We start from the raw sequence: 24,621 nt of genomic DNA on the forward strand, positions 1-24,621 counted from the left end.
TGCGGGGCTCAATCCCAGGACCCTGAGATCATGACCTGAGCCGCTCAGACTCTAACCCACTGCGCCACCCCGGTGTCCCAGAGTCAGCAGTTTTAAATGGCTTTTATTTTACCTGAATCACTGTGTGAGGAAGGCAAGGAAGCAAAATGTTAATAGGATTTTTAAAGTCCTTTTGCTCGTGATCTTTTTTGAGTAGGTGAGACCTTGAGTGGATGGCTGTGGCCAGTGGCTTCCAGAGGCAGCCGCGTCGGTCTGAGATGAAATAAACTTATCTGACCAGCGACCTCCCAGCGTCTGAGGCCGGGGAGGCTGACGGTTCTGTCTTCCTCTTCCTTCTCGCCCCGCGCCGCCCCACAGACTCGCCCTCCCTCACCCCCTGGGAGCTCCCTGCGTTTCTCCTAACAGCGAGGGGGTCTCTATGTGGACTTCGTACTCCGGAAGTCACCATCTGTTGCGTCGGGAAAGTGGATCCCGCGTTCTTCACAGCAGGTGGACAAGCATTTCCCCAAAACCTACCATATACTCTGTGCTCGTTCTTGTGCAAAAAATGCCCTTTATTTGGACTGAGTCTGGCTCTTTGTCTCTATGGAAGCCTTGATAGAAAGCCGAGTAACACTTCGGGGTACAGGCCGTTCATCTGGGGTTTGGGTAGTGCTGGGACGAGAGTTCTCGGGGAATTCGTACCGTATCTTACTGAGGCTTCCCAGTGCTCACTTCCTTTCAGCGAGCGGGAACCTCGGCCGAGATACACACATGCCTCACACGCATACACGTCGCACAGCTGGGTCGGCCGCGGGCTACCCTGAAAGACACAGAGGCTAAATGTGGCGACCAGAGACTTGAACTACGGCGGATTTCTAGCCTGGAGTTTTCTCATTTGCTCTGAGGCTCGGTCCTGGTTGTGTGACGTGGGGAGCCCTGTGGTTTCTCTCGATCTCGTTTCCCCATCTGGAGAATACATGGCTGGTCTAGAGGCTGCGTATAATGCCAGCCCCTTCCCCAGCTCTGGTACCCCATTACCATATCTTATTTAACTTTTGCTAGGAAAAATACTACCTTCCATACCTTCTGAGTGCTCCGTAAACGGATTAAAAACGCTATTAAAATGATGGTACTTGTAAAAGTTGCTTTGTTTGTCGTTCAGAAATGCGTTTCCACCATTGGGAAGTCAGTCCACTCGTACGGGGAATCTGTGTCTCATCACCGTCGTGCGTCTCTAACTGGCTGCTTCGTGTATGGAAAATAGGCGTAACTTTTTTCAAGAGACAAAGCCTCCGAGTTTAATCAGACCATTTTTACTGCATCTGCTCTCTGGAGGCAACGGTCTGTTGTTGTTTTATGGAGAAATGTGTTTTTTCAGGAGTGGGTAGGAGCACAACTATTTCCATGGTGGGAACAGGAGGAGATGAGGGTACAGGGTCGGGAGAGCACGGAGGAGAGAAAACGAGGTGGAAACAACACGGATCTAATCGAGTCTGCGTGTCCTTCAGCAAAGAGAAAAGGCACAGCTGCTCCTGTGAATCTAAAATAAATAAATAAAGATTCGTCGTTTAATTATTCAGTTATGCAGGCCCTGGTAGGGATGAGGGGGAAGAGAACTGAATAGTCTCTTTAAATCAAACTGTCGCAGGGCATTCTTTCGGGCCCTGGCCACTTCTCTGACTCGCCCCGGGAGGTTTGCTTTGGGGGTTGGCATCAGCCCCCTCGGGCTGGTCTGTTGTCCTTGCCAGCGGGACCTGAGGGGTGGGGAGGGAGTGGGGTCTCGGGAGGGACAGAGACGCGGCCGCCTGTGCCAGCCCTCCAGACTCACGCAGGGAAGCACACTCCGCACGAGAGCACAGACCCACGCCGGCCCCTCTGATATATCGAACCCTGTCATTCTAGGGCAAAACATCATTCCTTTGGTTGCTTTTGAGATCTTCTCTTTTGAACGGAAGTTGGACTTTTCCACAAGATTCCCTACCTGGAGCTTAAAGCTCGCTCTGATCTAGCCCCGTTACTTTGGCTCTGTTGCTGAGGCTCTGTAGGCCGGTTGCAGGACCCAGGTGCGGCTCTGCCGGCCGCTAAATCTGGTCCCTTGATAACTACCACAAGCGATGGCCTCCTGCAGAGGCTGCCCTGGCCGTGGGCTGGTTTTGTGGCCGGACCACTAATTGCTGCCTTTGGTGTCTGTCACAAACGCCTAGGGAAGAAAAAGACTCTGGTCTACACGTCCTCTGCTCCTGCAGATTTGGAGCTGCGTGCGGGTGGTGTGGAGGGGGCAGGTGGGCAGCCTGAGGTGGTGGCTCTTCTGCGGGGTGCACCTTCCTCACCGGAGAGAGGAGTGGGGGAGCTGAGGTCGCTGGCAGCTCGAACAGAGCAAGATATCCCAGGGCCCGTCTTTATCGCTGTTTTCCTTCCAAGTTCCCGCTCAGCCGCCTTCTGTTCTGTGAGGCCTCTTTGTCCAGACCGCCCTGCCTCCGGCAAAACTAACCTCGCTTCTTGCCATCTCGCCGTGTCCCTCATAACCCTCGTCACAGCCCGCCGTGTACCGTAGGCTCTGGGTGTGTGTCTGTGTCCCTGACTGGACTGCCAAGTCCCAGGTATCAGGCCGCTCATGCTTTATTTATCTCCACGCTTCTCATGGTGATTTCTGCATTACAGTCAGGCACTCCGGACTGTCTGCGCCGAACAGAGCTCCTGACTTGCTGTCACAGGGGGACGATGTGTAAGCAGGTCCTTAGGAACACAACAGGGAAAATCTCAACTCTTCCCGACCTCTTTGGAAGCCCAGCGGAGGGGGTGGTCAGCTCCTCACTCCCAGACCAGAGTCGATGAAAGGGACAGCGGGCTCCAAGAATTCTGGTTCCCTGATGTACTTTTAAAGTTCTGTGGCAAACAAGGTTATTTCAGTTCCTGCCAGATTAATGACCCCACAGAGAAGCGACCTCTACAAATACTCCAGAAATAGCAAGTCTTGGAATTCATTGAAAACAGATCAGTCCAAGCTCTTTTTCACTTTGCCGGGAGAGAAAATGGCATCATTTCAGCGTCTTCTTCAAAGCTCTGTTGAGCCCACACTAGGCTCGAGGTGCTGGGACACAGTCAGAGCTGAAAACAGCCTCCGTGATGCTGGGGCTGGCGCTCGAGGGTTAAGGCGTCGGCCGGGTTGATCTAACTCTAGGACGTCTCTTACAGATGACTGTCCCCCTCTGTCTTCACAGGGTCCTTCCCCCACGTGCTCACATTTTCTCCATGTCCCAGTCTTTCCTCTTCTTATAAGGACCCCGTCATGTTGGATTAGAGTCAACCCTAATGACCTCTTTTTACTTCCATCATCTCTTTAAAGACTCTGTGTCCAAATACAGTCACATTCTGAATTACCGAAGGCTAGGACTTCAGTGTATGGATTTGGGGGAGGGGAAGACAGAGTGTTTCTCCTTTATCTTCCCTGTAAGGGAGAGCTTTCCCCCTCAAGCGGAATATGAGTGGCAGAGTTACGTTCCCCAGCTAACGTTGATGTAATAAGTGCAAAAGCTCATAACAAACATACATAATTATACCTGAATATATAATGTGTGTGCAATGTCTAGTGTTCTCTGTCTCTGTCTTTCTCTCTCCGTGTATTCCATTTGGTGATACAAACACGTAGCTATACATAACACACGTGCACATATGCACATGCATATGCTTATTTTTTTTTACACATATGTTTAAACCCTGTGTATAAAAACAGGAGATGGAAAGAAAGCACACCAGAATAATAATGTTAGTTATCTTTTGGCTGTGGGGCTATGGGAAACGGTTTTCTTTTCTCCGTGCTTTAGTATTTATCAAGTTGTCTACAATTAATATGAATTACTCTTTAAAGAAAAAAGTATACTTACTAAAAGTTAAAAAGTAAATAATGAAACCATTCGTCCCTAGACAAGTCATTCATAACAAAAGAGTTGATAATTCCCACTATCTTTCTGGAAGAAGTCCTACCATAGAATGACCACAAGAATTAGTGAAGCACTTTGAAAAGGAATATATTAAGATCAAATTACTCTTTCTGGAGACCAGAAAAAAAAGTCAAATCTAAAACTTGACTAGTCTAGGAAAAAGTGAAAACTACCTAATAAGAAAAAATTAAAATACCAAACAAGTAAAAATAGAAAGTTCTAAATATAGGTGTATTTTAAACTTTGTTTATTATCAGACTTAGACAATGAGTACCTCTTGTACTCATATTGACATTTTGCTGTGTTTTAGTCATAATCATGTATTACTTTGATAATCAGGAAAAAGAAAAAGTGAATTCAGAAGCTAGCCATCCGGTGAGACCAACAGAGAGGTCGAATACTGACTTGGACTTGGTTTGGTTAGCATAGTTTTTGCTACCAAGATAAGGAAATTTCTTCCAGTAATAAAGGTAGTAGAATTTTTGTTTGTTTGTTTTGCAAATTGAGCTGGGTCCCTGGCCAGGGTTTGGGCTTAACAACCCGGGGCTTCTTGAAGATGGATAATGGCCACTTTCCCCACAAAGACGCCCCAAGAGGTTCAGCTGTGGACGCCTGTGCACTGCGGGCAGCGGGCCTGAGTGGTGAGGGCCGCCTGCTCATGTTTTCTTTGACCTGGGCAGTTTCTAAAGAAAAAGGGAGATTTAGACTACAAATGTAAGATTCTTATTTCTTAAAAAAAAAAAAGAAAAGAACCGAGACTATTTGGCATTCCAGTCTGGACACCGGCTCCTGGAAGGAGATTGTAGCCGCTCCGGGGCTGGTCGTCCAGGCACTGGCGTGGAGCTGTGGCTGGGCTTCATCGTCACGCCTGCACGGCTCCTCTGAACAGCGGAGTCAGGCCACGAGGACCTCGGGCTTCAAGAGAAGCGTTTTCTTGAGGGAGAGGGAGGGATTCATGAATGTTCGATGTGAACACGTTGGTGTGTTTGCTCATTTACTCACCGGCCGTCCCTGTAATGACTGGCAGTGACCCTGCGTGGGCCTTGGGCAAGTCGTGCAGAGTCTCTCCATGGGCAACAGAACCCCAGGGGTCCGGTGCGGTTGCGCAGGACCAGGCGGGCCGAGACGGCGGGCGACGCCGCTGGAACACAGGCAGCCGCAGCCATCGTGGCAGGAGTCCCCGGATCTCCCCTCAGTGAGCAGCCGACGCAGTCAGAGGGGCTTGGTGGTGGCCCGGACACAAAGGACTCCCACGTCTCAGAGCCGTAGGAGCAGGGCTCGTTTTTCCCTCCTGCGTTTATGTCCACGGCGTGTGACCAGGGATCCTGCATTCTGTTCTTCGCACTTTGATGCCCCAGCGGACGGAGAAGGCCACAGCTGGAACGTGGCCAGAGCTGTGGGAGAGGAACAGAATCTATGGAAAATTGCTCGCTGGTTCTTGAAACTCCCGCTTCGAACTACTATGTGTTCGTCCTGCCCACATGTCGTTGGTCAGACTCCGTCCCGTGGCCATGCCGACCTACCACGATCGTGCCTCACACAGTCCTGCCAGGCCCAGACGGCAGAGTCGGAAATGGCCGCTGGATCGCATCAAGGGTGAGGACATCAACCTCTGGAATCTCTCTTAATTCATTCGCCCTGCAGAAAGAATTCAAATCGTTCTCCCTTAATTCAAACTTCAGAAAGGAATGACTGATAAACATTCACATGACTCGTCCCACTGGCGGCCAGGGAGTCAGAGACCATGTTCTTGGACGTGAACGTGGTGGAGATGAGCCCTGCTTGTCCTGTAGGAGGTGCTCTCTGGCTCCCGGAATACTGTGAGCTTTTATGGGTTCCTCACCCGCATCATGAAACACCAGCCCCACTTGGCAGCACAGCAGAAGCGCTGAAGCTTTTGCTCCCTTACCGAAATAAAAACGAAATAAAATGAAACTCTTATTTTGGCCTTTCATTGCTCTGTTTCTCATCCCACCCTCAAAACGAACTGTAGTGTATGTGCTTTTTGGAGGGCATGATTTGAATGTGTAGACAATTTAGTGTATTTTAAAATTCCTTAAAATCTCCATAGATATCCCCCAGGTCTGTTTGTACTGTGGTAGTGAGTATCTTGCTAAGTGTTGAAAATCAAATCATCGGATGACCGAGTGTGATTTCAGGAAACTCTCAGGACTTGCACTCACTAAGCCGGTGCACTTGACTGGTTTGTATTTTCCGAAGAGAATGCGTCAGTGTTGTTCCCTAGAAGGTTTTGGTGGGTGTTACAGAGGTATTCAGACAGACAACTTAATCTTTCGGGGGGAACTTTAGCTACTGAAAAGTCACATCTACTGTCATCAAGATTTATACTGCTTTTTATTTTTAAAGTAGCTCCGTGTGATTTGTCTTTATAGGGAGGAAGAAGAAGGTTAATTATTGAAAGACTTCATACAGAAATAGAAGTATATGGCCCCAAATGGTGACTTAAAACTGGGAGTAGTCTGTTCTGCCTGGAATTCTATTTTCTTTAATCAAGGAGAGGGGATAAGGAATATTTCTATATGTTAACTAAAGAGAAGACAGGGAAGACACAGTTAGTTCTACGTGGTGTGGGAAATTAATGCCAGAGGAGCTCTCTGGTTTCATGTATGAAGTCCTTTGATCTTCACCAAGGACTTCAAAACCTTTCTCGTGGGTCTCTTTAGGTTTTACCTAGCCTGTTAAAAAGGAGAAATGAGAAATATAGCTACGATATCTTCTTATAAAGATCTTCTCTTCTAAAATGTGTACGCTGCAGTGACACAATGGTTTGATGTCCCCATGTCAAGGTCTGAGAAAGACCCGGTCTCAGGGCTGCGAAGGCCCCACGGCCCCGTTCGGTGGTAGTTCGAGTTGTGCGTATCACTGGATTTCTAAAGCCTGGTTTTGTGGACGTTGAAGCCCTTTGATTAAGAATAGAAATGATGATGGCCTCCGTGAAAGGGCCTGTAGAATCAGCGGTCCCTTTGGGAGAGTGGAAAGTAACCACCCAGAAGGCCAACAAACCAACCCCCCAAAGTTCTCGAAATCTAGCAGCCTGGCCTCCTGCACACGGACTGTTCTCGGACTCTCCTTCAGCGGAGCCGGTTCCCAGGGGCCTTCCTGCAAGACGTCGGCTCCGGCTTCCCCGGAGAAGAGCAAGTCCATGCGTCCCGGCGGCAGGAGGCTGCGTTTCCTCTTTCCACAGCAACCTGTGGCTGCTTTTCCATCTACAGATCACAGCAGGGCGTTTACAAAGAATAAAGACACACTTGCGAATCACGGAAAGCCTGTTACCCCATTTTACAGATAGAGAAGACGCATCACATTTAAAAGGCCATTTTCTCAGGTAGAGCAGAAGCCACAGGCATATGTCACGGACAGTGATTCTAATGGAGTGATCGAGTCACATCGCAGTCCGGAGGCACTTTGTGTGTGTGTGCGTGTGTCTCCAAAATCAGCCCTGCAATTAAACATAATTATGTTTGCTCTTTTGTGGTTCCTTTCACCCAGGGAACAGAAAGTGCTTCACAAACATTAATTAAGCAGCGCAACACCCCTGTGAGGAAGATAGGAATTATCCTGCTCTTAGATGTGGTGACATGGAAACTGAGGAATTTAGTAATTTATCCACGATTACAGGGGGAATTGTTGTCCAAGTTTCCATATGGTTGAAGTTTCTCTGTCATCTTATCCTTCAGTGAAATAGTCTTTGAAATGCACTAATAATCTTTTGTGGAAAGTATTTTTTTCGACTGCTTATAGTTATTAACATTTTGCTATTTTTTATCTGTGCTTTTGTAAATTATTTTCATTATTATCTATTTTAAATACTTACTAAGGGCTTAAATTATAAGGAGCATTGGGGCTCCTTGGTGGCTCAGTGGATTAAGCCTCTGCCTTCAGCTCAGCTCCTGATCTTAGGATCCTGGGATCGAGTCCCGCATCGGGCTCTCTGCTCAGCGGGGAGTCTGCTCTCTCTCTCTGCCTGCCTCTCTGCCTACTTGTGATCTCTGTCTGTCAAATAAATAAATAAATAAAATCTTTAAAATATGATAGGGAACATCTTCATATTTTCATTGATACTGTAAATATCTAAGGTCTCACCTAAATATGAAAGTCATTTTAAGTATTTTTATCTTTTGGTAAATTATTTTAATTGAACTATATTGAAGTAATACATAGATACAGAAAAGTGCAAAAAGCATAAACATGCGATTTGATGAATTTTCCCGAAGCGAATACACTGGCACAGCCGCAGAGAGCATTGGTACCTCAGAGCCCCTCACCTGTGTGCCCATGTCCAGCTGTCACCCTTCCAGAAGTAACCAGCGGTCTGCATTCACGCAGCACAGATGAGTTTTGCCTGTTTTTGTACTTCAGATACATGAGTCATAATGTAGGTACTCATTTGTGTCTGTTTTCTTTCCTTTTCTTGAAAAAAATTCAAGGTAAATATGATATACAGCATTGTGTTGGCTTCAGCTATCTGTGACATAATGATGTGATGTTGTGAAATGATCACCACAGTAAGTCTAGTTAACATGCCGCCGAACAATCAGTTCACTTCAGTACGGAACAAACAAAAACCAAAACCAAAGCATTACATCATTACAAAATTTTTTCTTGTAATGAGGACTTTTGGGGTGCTGGGGTGGCTCAGTTGGTTAAGCTGCTGACTCTTGATTTTGGCTCAGGTCATGATCTCAAGGTCCTGAGATCGAGCCCTGTATGGGGCTCCACGCTCAGCAGCGAGTCTGCTTGAGGATTCTCTCTCCCTCTTGCTCTGCCCTTCCCCCCTTCTCTAAAATAAATAAATATTTTTAAAAATGAGAACTTTTAAGATTTACTCTTAGCAAGTTTCAAATATGCAATGTGTATATAATAAATAATATGTATAATTAATTATAGTCTCCATGTTGTCCATTGCATCCTATGACTTGTTTTCTAGCTGGACGCCGGTGTCTTTTGACTCCCTTCACCCATGTGGCCCACCCTTCACCCTGCCTCTGGCAGCCATTGATCTGTTCTCTATATCTGTGAGCTTGTTTTGTTTTGTTTTTGTTTTAGATCCCACATATAAGCAAGATTATAATACATTTCTCTTTCTCTGACTTTTTTCACTTAGCATAATGTCCTCAAGGGCCATCCAAGATTTCCTTTTTTATGGCTGAATAATAGTTCATTGTTTGCGCGCGCGCGTGTGTGTGTGTGTGTGTGTATGTGTGAGTGTGTGTGTGTGTGTGTGTGTTTTCTATAACATTTTCTTTATCCATTCATCTATCAAGGGACACTTACGTTTTTTCCATATCTTGGCTGTTACAGAATGATGCTGCACTGAATGTGGAGGTCCATATATCTTTTTGAGCTAGTGTTTTTTTTCTTTGGATGATTACCCAGAAGTGGAATTGCTAGATCATACGTCTGTTTTCATTAAGCATTGTGTTTATGAGATTCATTCATGTTGTTGCCTGCAGTTATAGGAGTTCATTTCCGTTGCTGTAGAGTAATTAAATTATTTAAATACAGCACAACTTCTTTATCTATTCTACTGTTGATGAAAAAATTTTTTTTCTAGTTTGGGATGATTAGAGTATTGTTTTTATTTTTTATTTTCATGTATATATTTTTTAAGATTTTATTTATTTATTTGACAGAGAGAGAGAAATCACATGTAGGCAGAGAGGCAGGCAGAGAGAGAGAAGGAAGCAAGCTCCCCAATGTGGGGCTCAATACCAGAACCCTAAGATCATGACCTGAACTGAAGGCAGAGGCTTTAACCCACTGAGCCACCCAGGCACCCCTTGAGTATTGTTTTTAAAGGACTGTTGTTACACACATTCTTCTTGAATTAGGATGAAATAAGGAAAGCTCTTTTTATTTACCATGAAGGCATTGAGACAAATGAATGATGTATACTAAGGAGTTACTAAGTGTTATTCATATGAAGAGGATTGAGAGCCTTAAGAACCTGTTTCCCAGCTGTGGAGCAGGAATAATTAACATTTTTCTTTAAACCTGAAAATATCACTTGCCTTATTGGTTGGTTGAGTTCACAAGAGACAGCTCAGAGAAGTAAAAAGAGCTCCGGTGGCAGGTGGACCTGGGTGTGAGTTCTTGCTCTACTGCTTACTAACTGTGTGACCTTGGCCAGCTCCGTCATTCCCTCCATGTTTCTTAGCCATCAGATGGTCTCTAGGTGGGGGGCCCAGCTGGCTTAGTTGGTGGAGCTCGTCACTCTTGATCTCCAGGTTTTAAGTTTGAACTCCACACGGGTGTAGAGATTACTTAAAAAAATAAAATCTTAAAAAAAAGGTCTCTAGGTTTGTTGAAAGATTTGAAACTAAATATATAGCACTAAGTAGGAACTGAGTGAATGGCATATATTATGAAATATTTTCTGAGCCAATATGATTCTAAGACATACCAGATGGTAGTCTGACTGATTTGGATTATAGTTTTAGTTTATTAAGAATTCCTATTTGAAAAATTCTATTAGTAAGTATACAGTGAGTATAGAAATACCTATTTTCAAAGAGACCTCTAACACTGAAGGGATCTCCAACATTAAGGATTTCTGTGTTTCTTTTTGAAATATATCCATAATGAATATACTGTGTGCAACTAATTCATTCTTGGTCTCTGAGAGAGTTTATCATAGTTTATCATATAACAAAAGAGAAGATCAAATACCATTACAGACATACTCTGTGAATAGCTTGCTTAATAGATGATTTAGGCTGGGGAAAGTATTGGCTTTAAGGTCAGAATTCTGTGGAAGTAGAAGCTTGGGCAGAGAATCACTTTGGAATTTTGTGTTTTTTGGATCCTTGATTGAGAAGGCTCGTGTTAAATATTTTAGATGGAACAAATAGAAGGGAGGGGTGGAGTGACTGATCGATTGATTGATTGCCCAATTCTCATGTGACTGGTTGCCAGTTCAACACACGTTACATATCCTCGAGGTTCTACTGGAGAGTCGGCTATCTGAATATCTGCTTCATCCTAGTCTATGTTTTCCCGTCTGAGGAAATGGCGCCCAGTTGCTCCAGCGAGAGCGGGGACGTCCTTGACTTTTCCTCTACCCAGATCCATCGAAATCGACAATTCCTGCCAATCCCCTCCTCCATGTTTTGTGAATCCACCCACTTCTCTCTATCTTCTTGCCACGACCATAGCCCAGTCTGTCGACACCGTCCACACGGGTCATTTCAGGAACTTTATACCTCATCTTCCAACATCCATTTTCCTTCTTGCACAGAACTATCCCATGCTGCAGCCAGAGAATGATCTTTATTCACAACAAACCAGATCAGTCCTGTCTTCTGCTTCAAACCCTTTAATAGTTTCATACTGAATTTTGGGTAAAGTCTGTAATTCTTAACTCAGTGTGAAAAATGGACCCACTCCCCTTTGCTGCCCTGCCCCGGGGGTTTCACGCTACAGCCACACAAGCCTTTTTCCTGGCCCGTGAATGCCTTGTGTTCCTCCTTCATATGCTCCTCTCTGTCTCCTTTCTTTCCCTCACAAACCCTACTCATTCTTGAGGTCTCAGTTTTGGTGTGTTTTTTTCAGGAAACTATCCCAGGATCCCATGCATTAAATTATTGGTTCCTTCCATTGTATACTTTTATAGCATCTCCTACTTACATGTATAATATTGTTCATACTTAAAATTTTGCATTTAATGCTTACTAAGAGTCTATAGGGTTTATGAGAATAGGGATTCTATCTACTTTGTTTACTTATGTGTCCTTATTAGTAAGTACTCAATAAACATTCTTGACTGATTGAGTCACGTATTTCTTTAGGGTAGGATTAGATTAATATAGCCAAAAGAAACGGTGGACATGTTTTATCTCTTCACAAATGTGGAAATGACTGTTTTAACACAGGTAAGAAAATTGTCAGTGTTTGCGAAACTAAAGATAGAAAACTCTTCAGAAGCAATTATAAAGGCTCAATGATGATACTTATTCTTACCATTTTTCTTGATTTATCTTGTTATCAATAGGTAGGCCTTCACTTCACAATATAACTTAAAGAACAACAATAAAATACACTGAATATGGCCTTTGATATCTTAGTAAGAGTGTGCAGCAACAGCATCTACCCCAAAGGAACTCCCTTTCCGGTCTACTTTTTCTAAACTTTTAACTACTCTTTTTTTTTTTTTTTTTAAGATTTTATTGATTTATTTGTCAGAAAGAGAGCAGAAGCAGGGGGAGCAGCAGGCAGAGGAAGAAGCAGGCTCCCCACTGAGTAGGGAGCCTGATGCAGAAATTGATCCCAGGACCCTGCGATCATGACCTGAGCTGAAGCAGAGGCTTAACCCACTGGGACCCCCAGGCGCCCTTAACTACTCTTCTCCTCCATGCGCATCAAGGCCATGGGCCAGCTCCGAGAGGGTACCTCTTCTCCGCTACCTCAGCTGAGTGCAGGATTAGTTCCTCAGAGTGAAGCATGGAAACCATTTCACTTAGATCGTCCAAGGCCTTTACTATGAGTACAAATTCCTGCTCCCGATGGAAACCCTAGAAATTAAAATCTCTGGTACATGAGGCCCAGGGACTGACATCTTTAATCAAAGTCAAGGTTTCAAAACTATTGGCCTAGTGCGTAGTCATGACAGGTTAGGAGCTGACAACAGGCATGTGTGATGCTAACTCTGGGTAACATAGAAATATAATTTATGCGTGCCTTTTTCACTAAGGCTCCCCATGTTAGCTTTAACTTTCAAATAAGCCTGAATCTTTAGTAGAGACAAGCCATAGAGGCACAAAGCTAAGAGGACCTTAAGACACCATTTGGTTAGGCTTCGTGCTTCAGGCGTATTTATACCCAACCCCCCTGGGATTGTTAATGGTTTTTTTCCTTACTGGAGCTATTTGAGGGCAGAGAACCCATTATTATATCTTGGGTTTTTCACTGAGACAATCAGATAGTCTTAGGTGATCTTTTAACTCTAAAACCTTTTGGAGGGACCTGGGGGCTCAGTGGGTTAAGCCTCTGCCTTTGGCTCAGGTCATGATCCCAGGGTCTTGGGATCGAGCCCCGCATTGGGCTTTCTCCTCTGTGGGGAGCCTGCTTCCCCCCTCTCTGCCTGCCTCTCTGTCTACTTGTGATCTCTGTCTGTCAAATAAATAATTAAAATCTTAAACAAACAAACAAACAAACAAACCTTTTGGCTGTACCTAACTAAGGTCTGTTTCTTCTTGTTTAGTACTTTGTAAACATGGAGAACAGCCAACATAGTCACATTCTTAACATACTTACATGCAGACATCCCCTCGTCAACCAGGACTCATGTTGAAGAGAACCCCAAACACAGACTCCTCGGGTTGAAAGCCATCATCGACACTAGTCCGTTGAACCTTCTAATTTTATAGACATGTAAACAAATGTGGGGATGGGATGTCACTTAGTTATAAATCTGACAGATTTATGAATATATTTCAACAGCTCAAATTCATTTCTCTCTTGAGTTATATTTTCCTTGGTGCAGTTGGAAAGCATCTGGTCCATCTAAATTCGGGTCTGTTTCAAATCCTTCTCCATCACCTACTACCTATATAATTCCAGCACATTATTTGACACACTGGAGCTCTGTTTTCACAATATTGTACCATATATAAAGATAAAAATCCACTTTTGTATAATCATATGGAGAATCAAATGAGATACAGCACAGCGCCTGTCACACAATGGATGCTCAGTTGAAAATCCGTATTTGTTGGTGCCGTTTTTTGGAAGACAGTTTGGCAACATGTATCAGAAGATAAGATATGCAAACCCTGTGACTTGGCAACTCCAGTCAGCATAATGAAATTGGGCACCATATGCAGGTTCAGAATCTTCATCAAGGAAACTACTTCATCAAGGAAGTAGCTCACTGTTACAGGACTTTTGTTACACCGTTGGTCAGAACTTCTTTCCTCAAAAAAGAATCACAAGAAAATCTCAATACAACCCAAACACACTCGTACAATGATGCTATCTTCTGACAACCTTCGAGAAGAACTTAACAGCATCAACTTTAGCTGTAAGAAGAAAAATAATCATGATAAAAATAAGTTAACAGTTTATTTAGTGTATGTTTTGTGCCAAATCTGTTCATTCACTGAATCCTCATCATAACTGATGTGGATACAATATCATCCACACATTATTTTTTATTTTATTTTATTTTTTAAAGATTTTATTTATTTATTTGAGAAAGAGAGAGCACAAGCAGAGGGAAGAGGCAGAGGGAGAAGCAGGCTCCCTGTTGAATAGGGAGCCCCATGCGGGACTCGATCCCAGGACCTTGAGATCATGACCTGAGCCTAAGGCAGCTGCTTAACCCACTGAGCCACCCAGGCCCCCAGTATTATTCATATTCCAGAGAGATTAAGTGTGTATACATCTTGTCGGGGAGCAGTGGAGTGGACGCACGGTCACATAGTTAGTGAATCAGTGAATCAAGATGAGATGTAAGTTCGTTTGATTCCAGGGCCAAGCACTCAAGTTTGTAATTTTTATTTGTAGGGATTTAACAAATATCAGCTGCAAAGGTATAACGCGGGCAGGGTTATACTTGGCTGTCTCTTCACGCCACTCGTCTGTGGTCTGCTCATTCAAAAGAAAACGTACCACCTTACCTGTGATCCCATTAATAACAATCATCAATTACTCTGGCCCTATTTTTGCCCATCAAACACTTTACACGGAGTCTGAATTGCCTCAGGGACTGTGGTCCCCGTTGGAAAGACCGCGATGAAGAAACCCAGTCAGGTGCAGACGCCCGCGAGTACTGGTCTCACTGACGCGGCCGGTTTCCTTCCTTCCTTCGTCAAGGAAGCTGCGGTTCTGGGACGGCCGCGGACTACGACGCACCGTTGGGGAGGAAGGGAGGGGAAGTCGTGGACAACGCAAAGACCCTATATTTCCCAGACGTGCCCCAATCTGCTTTTGACCTGGCTCCGAAAGGAGACGGTTCGGCGACAGAGGGAGGTGACGCCGCAGGAGCCTGGAGCCGTTCCGCCCGGGACGGCGGCCTTTCCTCTCCTGTGACCTGGGGCTCGAGTCTGGTTCTAGAGGCTGAGTGTTGGGGGAGCGCCTGGGCGTGGGCCCCCCTCGCCGGCCGCACGTCCCCTTTCTTCTTGGCGGCTCTGGGCTCAACTCTGCTGCTTTGTCCACAGCATCGCCGCGCTGGGAGGGAGCTACGTGGGCCGCAGGTGGCGTGTGCAGCTTCTACGCGTTCACGAACGATGCCCGCCTTCCAGCCGGCCTGGCCTGGTGAGTAATCTGAGAGCTAGAACAGTTTCTCTTTCCATTTGGCTGCAGAAAAGACGGAGAAAGATTTGGGAGGTGAGAGATTCTGCCCACAGCTGCGGGGCCGCTCAGAGACGCCAGAGCCCACTCCGAGCGCGCCCATCTCTTGGGCAAGTTGGCCTCCCCGTTGGCTGTGGGGCTGCCTCCTTCTCCTGGTGTCTTCGACCCGAGTGTTTCTTCTGGGACTAACAACAAGGTTAGAAGAAGGGTCAGGCGTGTGGTGACCTGGCAGTGGCTTCCCTGAAGACGCTTCTTTCTCCATAATGATGAGATTCAGGCTCACAGTTTCAGTGCTTGTCCCAAAATATTTCGAAATGTGAAATGCATGCGAGCCAAATGACAAAAATGTTTCTTTTTTTTTAAACAAAAACATGGGCTCCTTGTCATCCACCACACTGGCTGTTTCAGTGTCTGGCTGTTTCAGTCAGTAAACGATTCTGTCCGAGCCTCATTTCTGATCATATCCAGATGGTCCAAGAGTCAATCTTTTCTGCAAAAGAGAAATACTCTGTGAAAAGAACTTATGTTCAGTTGGTGTGGATAGGAATTAAATGGAAGACATGGGATCATCTGTACCCAATTAATACGGATTGATACTTGAATCATTACAGGGTCTATATAGTCGATCTGGGGTTGGATTTAATTATTGTTCTTAACTCTTAAAAGGCCAGTATATCTTTCTCCCAAATTATAGAACATTTTGTGGAAGCCAAAATAGTTAATGCTAACTTTTCTTCTTTTCTATTTTCTCTAATCTTCTGGAATTAAAATGCTGATTCGATGGGTTCAAAGACATTCCATAGTCAGCCCACTGCAGGGAGACTCTGAAAGCTTGAAATGCATTGTGGCGTGGATTATGGCCTTCGAGGCTCACTCTGTTTGTTTTAAAATGTGGCCTTAAAAGCGTTAGCAATAACCAATATTAATATAATTTTGAAGTCACTATCACTTATCAAACTTTTTTCATTTATCAAACTTTTAAAAGAAAAATGATTATTTTCTTTTTCAGAATGAAAATATCAGTGTTAGCTTCTATTTATTGAGTCTCTATCCTATTAACGAGGCATTGTAGTAGATGTTTCGTCTTTTTATTTCATTTAGTTCTTGTTAGAATCCAGAAGGTAGACGTAATTATCCATGTTTTATGGACATCGAAGCAAAGGGCCAAAGAACATCATAATCTCCCCAAAGGGCAAGGGTGATCGGGGTAGGAGGCCAGGAGTGTGAGACTCGAAGTCCCGGCCCTCTGCATCCCGCGAGACAGCCAGAGTGCGGCGCTCACAGACTGCATGGCTGTGAGCGACGGAGGGAGGGCCTGTCCGACAGCTGCCGCCGTGCACGAGCCAGTGGAAGTGGCCACACGCGACCTGCCCTTTCCCACACACAGATAGGCTTCCGTCGGGGTCTAGAACATGTGGCGGTTAACTGATGTTCTAGTCGGCTGGATTTGGGGAGAAAACCCCACATAATTGTACATTACTTGGCAGATACTTAGATATAAACCCTAAGAAGTACATTTAGTTGTGAAAATCAAATAACAAATACTAAGATTTGAGAAGTAGTCTGGGGAACCGGGAGGACATGGGTGTCCCTGTACGAAGGTTGAACATCCAGAGGACAGGAGAGCCTCACGACTCCCACTTTGCTTTTTCTTTTTTCCTTCCGTCTTTCCCTTCCCCTCCATCCCCCTCTCTTTGCTTCTGTTTTTGTTCTCGCTCTCCTGCTTTCTGATTGCGAACGGTTTCTCCTCTAACCGCCCACGGCTGGTGCGAGCGCTCGCGGCGGGCGTAAGCGAAGGCAGCCAAGGCGGTCGAGGGTGCCCCGTGGGGTGGGAAATGGCGGCCCAGATATTTCCTCCTCGGAGTGCGGTTTGTGCACCGACGGCATCGGCATTACCTGGGCGACGGTCAGAAATACGGACTCTCACTGTCCCAGACCTAAAGAATCAGAATGTTCCTCTGGACAAGATCCTCAGCAGGTTTGTATACACACGTGTAGACAACTCCAGTAGGTGTCTCCTTCTGGAGTCGAATCACGGCTCTGAAGTGGAACATGGGGTCCAGGCTCCTTCTCAGATCCGCTGAGGTTAGGACCGGGACTGGCCTGTGGGTGGGGAGGCGTGTTACTGCAGGGAGCAGACTGGGACAGGCCGGCCCAGGTGGAAGGTCTAGGGCCCAGTGCGGCTACCGTCTGACCACACACGGGTGAGGTGGTCACCGAGGATGTCCTCTAGAGCCTGGGTCCTGGGGCAGCTACTGCTTTAACTCCCTGTTAACGGACACACACAGAAATGCATATAACGTGCACTGCCCCCATCAAAATAGCCACGTGGGCACCTACAGGAAAGGGGAGAGACCCTTAGATCTATTATGCATCTACTCTTTGTCAGGTGTTACGGCAGGTGCTTTCATCGTAGAGACGCGGCCGCACGCAGAGGGGAATCTGGGCTTTGGGAGCACGTATTCAGTGACTAGCCAAACTTCATTAACCGGAAACCTCTGCACATTATGGAGATCTATAACTGGTGTTTTTAATGATGAGCTCGTTAAATGATTAAATTAAATGATGAGATCCTAAAAATCTAAATCATAAAAGAGTAATTAAATTATATTAGAGTTCTCATGTTTATAATATCACCTTAAAAGTCTGTTTCCAAGGGACTTCAAATGATAAAAATATTCTAGCATAAATACTATACACTTAACCCAGATGCTAGTGACTTGAAGGGATCTTCTTTCCCAAGAGTGGTTTTTCTGGAGTTGGAAACTATGTGTGAATACTGTCATTTACCCAGTTGTAGCCTGGCCGATCTCTGCAAAGGCTGTCTTTTACAACCTTTCTTTGTTTTCTGACATGTAAAAGTTCCCCAGGGTGCACCCTTCGCATGGACGCTGGAAGTTACTCGTGCCTACCTCCTTCGTGTGGGGTTACACAGAGAATCCCTGCACGCGATTCCAGTCCCGCTACTGAGCTGCCTAGCGGGAGACTGATTTGAGGCTGTCACTGAATCCCTTTGGGTCTCAGGTTAGTCCTCTGTGAAATGCTCAAGTAGTCATGTAAGTTGTGAGCTTGACTGGACTTCTGCATGAATATTCTAGAGTCCAGGAGCAGAATAATTTAGAAGGAATGTGTCACCGAAGATGTAAACGGACTCATTGGGTCTCCACGTGTGTTTGAGCACTTCCACGCATCCAAAGCGTGTCCCCAGATGCCAGGTGTGAGTCAGCAGGACCTGGATGTCATTTTCGCTGTCCGTGACAGTGTAAAATAATGACAGTACAAGTCGTTCTCCACAAACTTAAATTTAATGGTGTTCATTTTTATGAAACGATAGTGGCAGTACGTGGTAATTATTGTTTTGAACTTGCTTGACAAAATAAGAAACTGGTAATTCTAAGACCTCTGTCCCTATTTTGCTTGTCTAATTTGTCTAATTTCTCATCTATAAATCCCCAAAACAGGACTCAGCAAATTAAGATACCCTAATCGCAGACTGTCGGGTTGTGTTAAATCAAATGACTTTCACTTTGAAATCATCTCGGTGGGGCAGTGGGACTCTGGACTCTCCACTTCGCACTGCAGGCCCCGCTGTCTCCTGAATGTCTTCTCTAATACCGACCACCCACGTACCTCAGTCCGCACCCCGTGTATGTGTGCACACGCGCATGTGCTCCCATGTGTGCGCGTGCATGTCCATGACACGTGCTTGACTCCGGGACTCAACATGATCTGAGCGTGTCCTGTTTGTTCCCCGGGAGACTGGAGTTAGACACAGCAACGCCGAGGGCGCGTCCGTTCTCACAGAGCCTGTGCCCTGCCGCCGGACGGCCCGCGTTCCGGCCCTAGATCCACTGTATAACCTCGAGCAAGGGACTGACTTTTCTATCCCTCGGTTTGCTCTTCGATCAAATTTTAAAATTAGCATTTACTACCAAATACGGTTATTCTGAAGATTTATTGAAATAATCCTTTAAGTGTTTGGTATAATGCCTGATGCCTGACAAAGGCTCAATAAGTAATAGGAAAAACAAGTGAACGAAAAGCCAGGGTGTCGTGCTGCTGTGCGACCCGACGGCCCCATCACATACCTTTAGACGAGCTACTCAGAATCTCTGAGACTTCTCCTAGCTGCGTAACGCCCACCGCACACGCGTGTTGATCTTACCGTGTTGTGGCCGGTGTGGACGAAGTGGTCTGTGACGTGCCGGCAATCGTGCTCGACGCCTCGTAGCTGCCCCGCGGCTGTCTGGTCTCCTCCGCGTGCTTCCACAGAGCAGTGTCGCACACAGCTCCCTTCGCCTGGGCTGCGCACCAGTGACTGACGGGGCCCTGTGCCGGGTCGTCCGGGAAGAGCGGAGACCAGCGGCTCTAGACCAGACCCGGAATCCTGCTGCTGGAGACGCGGGTTCTTGGAACTGTTGGTGACGACTCTGCCGCAGGCCTTTGCTCAGCGGCTCTGGAAGGACATGGGTCTGGGACATGTGGCCGTATCTTGTCACAGCTGGGGCCCAGCATGCCGATGTAGAGACACGCTCTATTCGAAGGAGCTGCTGGCTTGACGTCTCTCTTTCCTGGGAGCTCCAACCTCCGCCTCCTCTTCTCCGGTTGTCAGGTGAGCGGTTCATGAGGCGAAGGTGGACTTCGTTGACTCTTGCCACAGAGCCCGGCATGCACAGGCAAGGCCTGCAAGACGGATGGTGGGGTTTACACAGATTTGTCTCCCGAGCTAAACACATTTCATGGCTCCTGAAACAAAAGGGCACAGTGCGGGAAGACAGCAGTTGTGAGCAGAGCGTGACACTGAGGCTCGTCTAACCGCGGTTCTGGGCGCTTTCAACTAATGTAACATTGCGTGTCTTCGGCTAAAACAAAAAAGGATAAGGAAAAAGGACAGCACCCTTTGAAGAGCCATTTTGGAGTGAGATAGTGTTTATTTTCAAAACTGTTGGGGTGAGGACATGAAGGAATGACTGATTACAGAATCAGCCACTAAAACAGTTTTAAATATAAACTTAAAAATCCTGCCTTGACATTAATGCTCTCGTAGAAAGGAATGCAGTGCTCCTGGTACCAAACCCTGCTCCCCGGACTTCTCGGTTCCTCAGCTGCTTGTAACCTGGATCATGTTCCTTTCCCTTTATCTTTTTTTTTTTTAAGATTTTTATTTATTTATTTGACAGAGAGAGATCACAAGCAGGCAGAGAGGCAGGCAGAGAGAGAGGAGGAAGCAGGCTCCCCGCTGAGCAGAGAGCCCGATGCGGGGCTCAATCCCAGGACCCTGCAATCATGACCTGAGCCGAAGGCAGAGGCTTAACCCACTGAGCCATCCAGGCGCCCCCTCTTTATCTTTTTAACATTGTTTTTAAAAATCAATGCAGCAGGGCGCCTGGGTGGCTCAGTGGGTTAAGCCTCTGCCTTTGGCTCAGGTCATGATCTCAGGGTCCTGGGATCGAGCCCTGCATCGGGCTCTCTGCTCAGCGGGCTCTCTCCCTCTCTCTGCCTGCCTCTCTGCCTACTTGTGATGTCTCTCTCTCTATTTCAAATAAATAAATAAAATCTTTAAAAAAAATCAATGCAGTATATTAGGAGAGATCCCTTCAAGATGTGAGATTTTAGAAGAAATGGTTTAAATTCTGACTATTGAAAGACTTGAAGATGTGTTCTAAAAATTACAGGATTATGAAGTGGAGGATGTGTTCCGCAGTGCCGGGCTTCCCGTCAGGCGGCGGTCGGCACTTTGCCAGCAGCGGGAAAGGAAGGCGCTCATGACTGGAACGTTCACTTCTGGCACATTTGCTGCAGCGTGCTGCTTTTCGAGTGTCTGCCGTTTCCACGGAGAATAGGGTGTTCTTTCTTTCTTTCTTTTTTCTTTTGCTTTTAAAAAATTTTTATTTTATTTAAATTCAGGTAATTAACACATAGTGTCTTACTAGTTTCGGCGGTAGAATTCTGGGATTCACCAGTTAAACAACAGAGCATTCTCTTACTGTAATTCACACCCACCTCCGCTCCAGACACAGCACTGTTTGCAACTCTTGGAGAAGAGACTGTAAAAATCTCATCAAATATTTACCCTCTAGCTAAAGGTGTGTTCAAAAGAATGAATTTCGGCTTCTTTTGGTGCCTTTTCCCTGGGACCCTTTTTAACATACCTTTTTGTTACTGTGTGACACCGTGTCTTGAGTAACATGGGATTAGAGTCTAGAATAGTCTCCCCTATTAGAGAAACAGAAGGGAGACTAGTAAACAAACATCTATTGACATTTGCCAGATTAGATCAGTTTTTCCCAACTTAAGTTATTCAGAGACTATTCATGATTATTTGCCTTATCTGTATATGACCTCACTTAATACACCAGTTTTTTTTCTTTAAATCGATGTGCTTTTAAAACCATAGTTTTGTCCCAAGAAGTAATATCTAAGAAATTATTGGTTTTATGTTCTAGTTTCCTGACATATATAAAAAGAAGCCCATGACAGCTAAAGTTAAATTTTAAAATGTATTTCTTAAAATCATCATTCATAACTCTAGTGATCAGCACACTAATCTTTGGGAAACACGGAACTGGGTTGTGCCACTGTTGGAGCTGGAATCAGGTCGAGACCACATCCCTAAGAGAAGCTTGGGACTGTATGAACTAATGTGCACAGCCACGTCGGCAGAAACACCTGTAGGTGTGCCCAGGTATTTAAGACCTTCTTTTTCTGTCGGCTCGATCCAGCCTGCTCTGTGCTGCTACATCTGTGTGTCTGGATGTCAGGTTCCTCCTTGTCTTCGGCATTCTTGACTGTCATTCCGAATTGCTACCTCTGCCTCGCCGTTGGCTGCGATCTGTGGGCTGTCAGCCTCAGACCGCGGACTCGGCGCTCACACACAGATGCCCGCTCTGCACGGGCTTCCTTTGACCTTCTTGACTGGGCTTTCCTCCAATTTCTATTATTATGAAATTAGTAACCGCAAATTAGTACAAAACAATAAATCAGAGCATAAACTGCTCAGGAAAGACAGATCTAGAAGGGCTTTGTGTGACTAGGAATGGGGCCATTATCAATTAAAAAGTAAGGTCTTGTGAGAAGCTTAATGTAAACTGTTGGCCTGCCTACATCTCTCATAATCTTTTTATATCTTAACTGTGAAAACTGTGGACCCCCTCACTGGTTCTCCCATTATCTCCTGCGCCAAAGTAGTTTGCAGTGCTTCAAGCGTAGTCATTTCCAAATACTCTTAAACATTTCGCCAGGCTTCCCATGTATCCCCAGAGACCATTTCAGGGCCGGAGAAATGGAAGTTGAAAGTCAAGGAAATTTACTGGTCTAAAATGTAGCCTTCTGCCTCTGGTTTAGGATTCTCTTCACTGATCTTTGTTTCCTTGTTTTATTTTATTTTATTCTTTGAGCTGAGAGCAAATTGTATCATTTGGCATCAAATAAAAAGTACCTAAGACTTTCCCTTTAACAACATATTCTCTGAGTAAGATGTGGAGTTTTTTTTAAGGGGCAAAAATCTGTAAATAACCCTGCTAAGTCACAACTAGTAAGTACTTAGTTTACTGAATTCACAAGCCCTCCTCTGGCAACAATACTGATAGGATGCTCTACTTTGATGCACGAGATCAAACTGGGGGCCGTGAGACTCTACTGTGGCATTCACCTGTAGTCATATTCCTACTGATGCAGTTTTGTAGGTCATCTCTTGGGCGAAGAACTGTCATCCCAAATGCTGAAGCATTAAACATAGAGGAACATCCAGAGAAGCCCTACACTTTGGATTCTCCTTTCTCTAAAATATCTGAATTCTGACTGGATTTAGGAAGTATGAAATTCCAGAGTCATACTAACCAGCAAAGCAAATTTGAAACCAAAGTGGCACACGGAGACGGGCCCATTGCCAAGGGCGGAGGTAGAAAACACGTTCGTGTCTTTGAGGCCAGACAGGGTGTTACTCACGTGTGTGGGCAGCTGTTACATCGGGAGGCTTCTGAGAGATGGCAGAGATGTGCCTGTGACACGGACTCCTTTCCTGCGTCCAACCACATAGCTGAACGTGTCTGATAGGTGCCGGCGATGGTATCTACAAATGACTGCCCTTGGCTTTGCTGGGTGCACGGAACTAGTCCCTCCTCATCACATATGAACATCTTCAAGCCTAACACTGGCTAAAATGCATGAGTAAGGAGAAGCGAAAATGGATAGCCCTCACCAAGTGTTTTATTGATTTATTTATTTGAGAGACAGAGAGAGAGGGCAAGCAGGGGGGGCAGAGGGAGACGGAGACGGACTCTCCAGAAGACTCTGCACTGAGCGTGGAGTCCTACACAGGGCTCCGTCCCAGGACCCTGAGGTCATGATCTGGGCGGAAACCAAGAGTTGGGGGCTTAACGGACTGTACCACCCAGGTGCCCCTTACCTGGTATTTTTTTTTTAATTTTTTAAAAATTTATTTTCAGCGTAACAGTATTCATTGTTTCTGCACCACACCCAGTGCTCCATGCAATCCATGCCCTCTATAATACCCACCACCTGGTACCCCAACCTCCCACCCACCCGCCACTTCAAACCCCTCAGATTGTTTTTCAGAGTCCATAGTCTCTCATGGTTCACCTCCCCTTCCAATTTTCCCCAACTCCCTTCTCCTCTCCATCTCCCCATGTCCTCCATGCTATTTGTTATGCTCCACAAATAAGTGAAACCATATGATAATTGACTCTCTCTGCTTGACTTATTTCACTCAGTATAATCTCTTCCAGTCCCGTCCATGTTTCTACAAAAGTTGGGTATTCATCCTTTCTGATGGAGGCATAATACTCCATAGTGTATATGGACCACATCTTCCTTATCCATTCGTCCGTTGAAGGGCATCTTGGTTCTTTCCACAGTTTGGCGACCGTGGCTATTGCTGCTATCAACATTGGGGTACAGATGGCCCTTCTTTCCACTACATCTGTATCTTTGGGGTAAATACCCAGGAGTGCAATTGCAGGGTCACCTGGCATTTTTAAATGATGTTTGAAAATTGTTAGCAGTACTGAAGGTGTTTACTAACATAGCAGAATCCAAAATGGTGCTGGTAAATTGAGAACATCAGAATGACAGAGGCTTGGGTTTGGCAGAGGAGGCCCCCTTGAAAATGAGCCCTGAGGCTACATTCAAGGAAAGCTAGGCCAAAGTTCACTGTTTAATAGCCTGCATTTCTGTCTCAGCTCTGCGTTTCTTCCAAATTCCCCCCCCACACACCTTGTGTCTCCATAGTTCTTAAAGCAACCATGATGTTCTTCCAGATGAAAATAACTTGTTTATTCATAATTCAACTCAGCTTAAGTAAATAAACTAATAAATAATTGCAAAATTCCTTAATCCTAGAGCTCTCTTTTGGCCCACTTGATTTCTT

General features: G+C 45.6%; 1 protein-coding gene across 2 annotated transcripts in view; it reads left to right on the forward strand.

Annotated features, from left to right (window-relative positions):
- The window catches only part of RASGEF1B (RasGEF domain family member 1B), a gene marked incomplete at its 3' end in the record, with an annotated part of 333,562 nt that overhangs the window by 99,457 nt on the left and 209,484 nt on the right, over positions 1 to 24,621 (forward strand). The window contains exon 1 of one of the 2 annotated variants that reach the window (XM_082726497.1): positions 15,183 to 15,197. The exons of the other annotated variant lie outside the window; for it this stretch is intronic. Of the gene's footprint in view, positions 1 to 15,182; positions 15,198 to 24,621 lie in introns of those variants that run through there. 2 annotated transcript variants of the gene reach the window in all.

Source organism: Mustela nivalis (genome assembly GCF_964662115.1).
Source record: "Mustela nivalis genome assembly, chromosome: 4".
NCBI lineage: Eukaryota > Metazoa > Chordata > Mammalia > Carnivora > Mustelidae > Mustela > Mustela nivalis.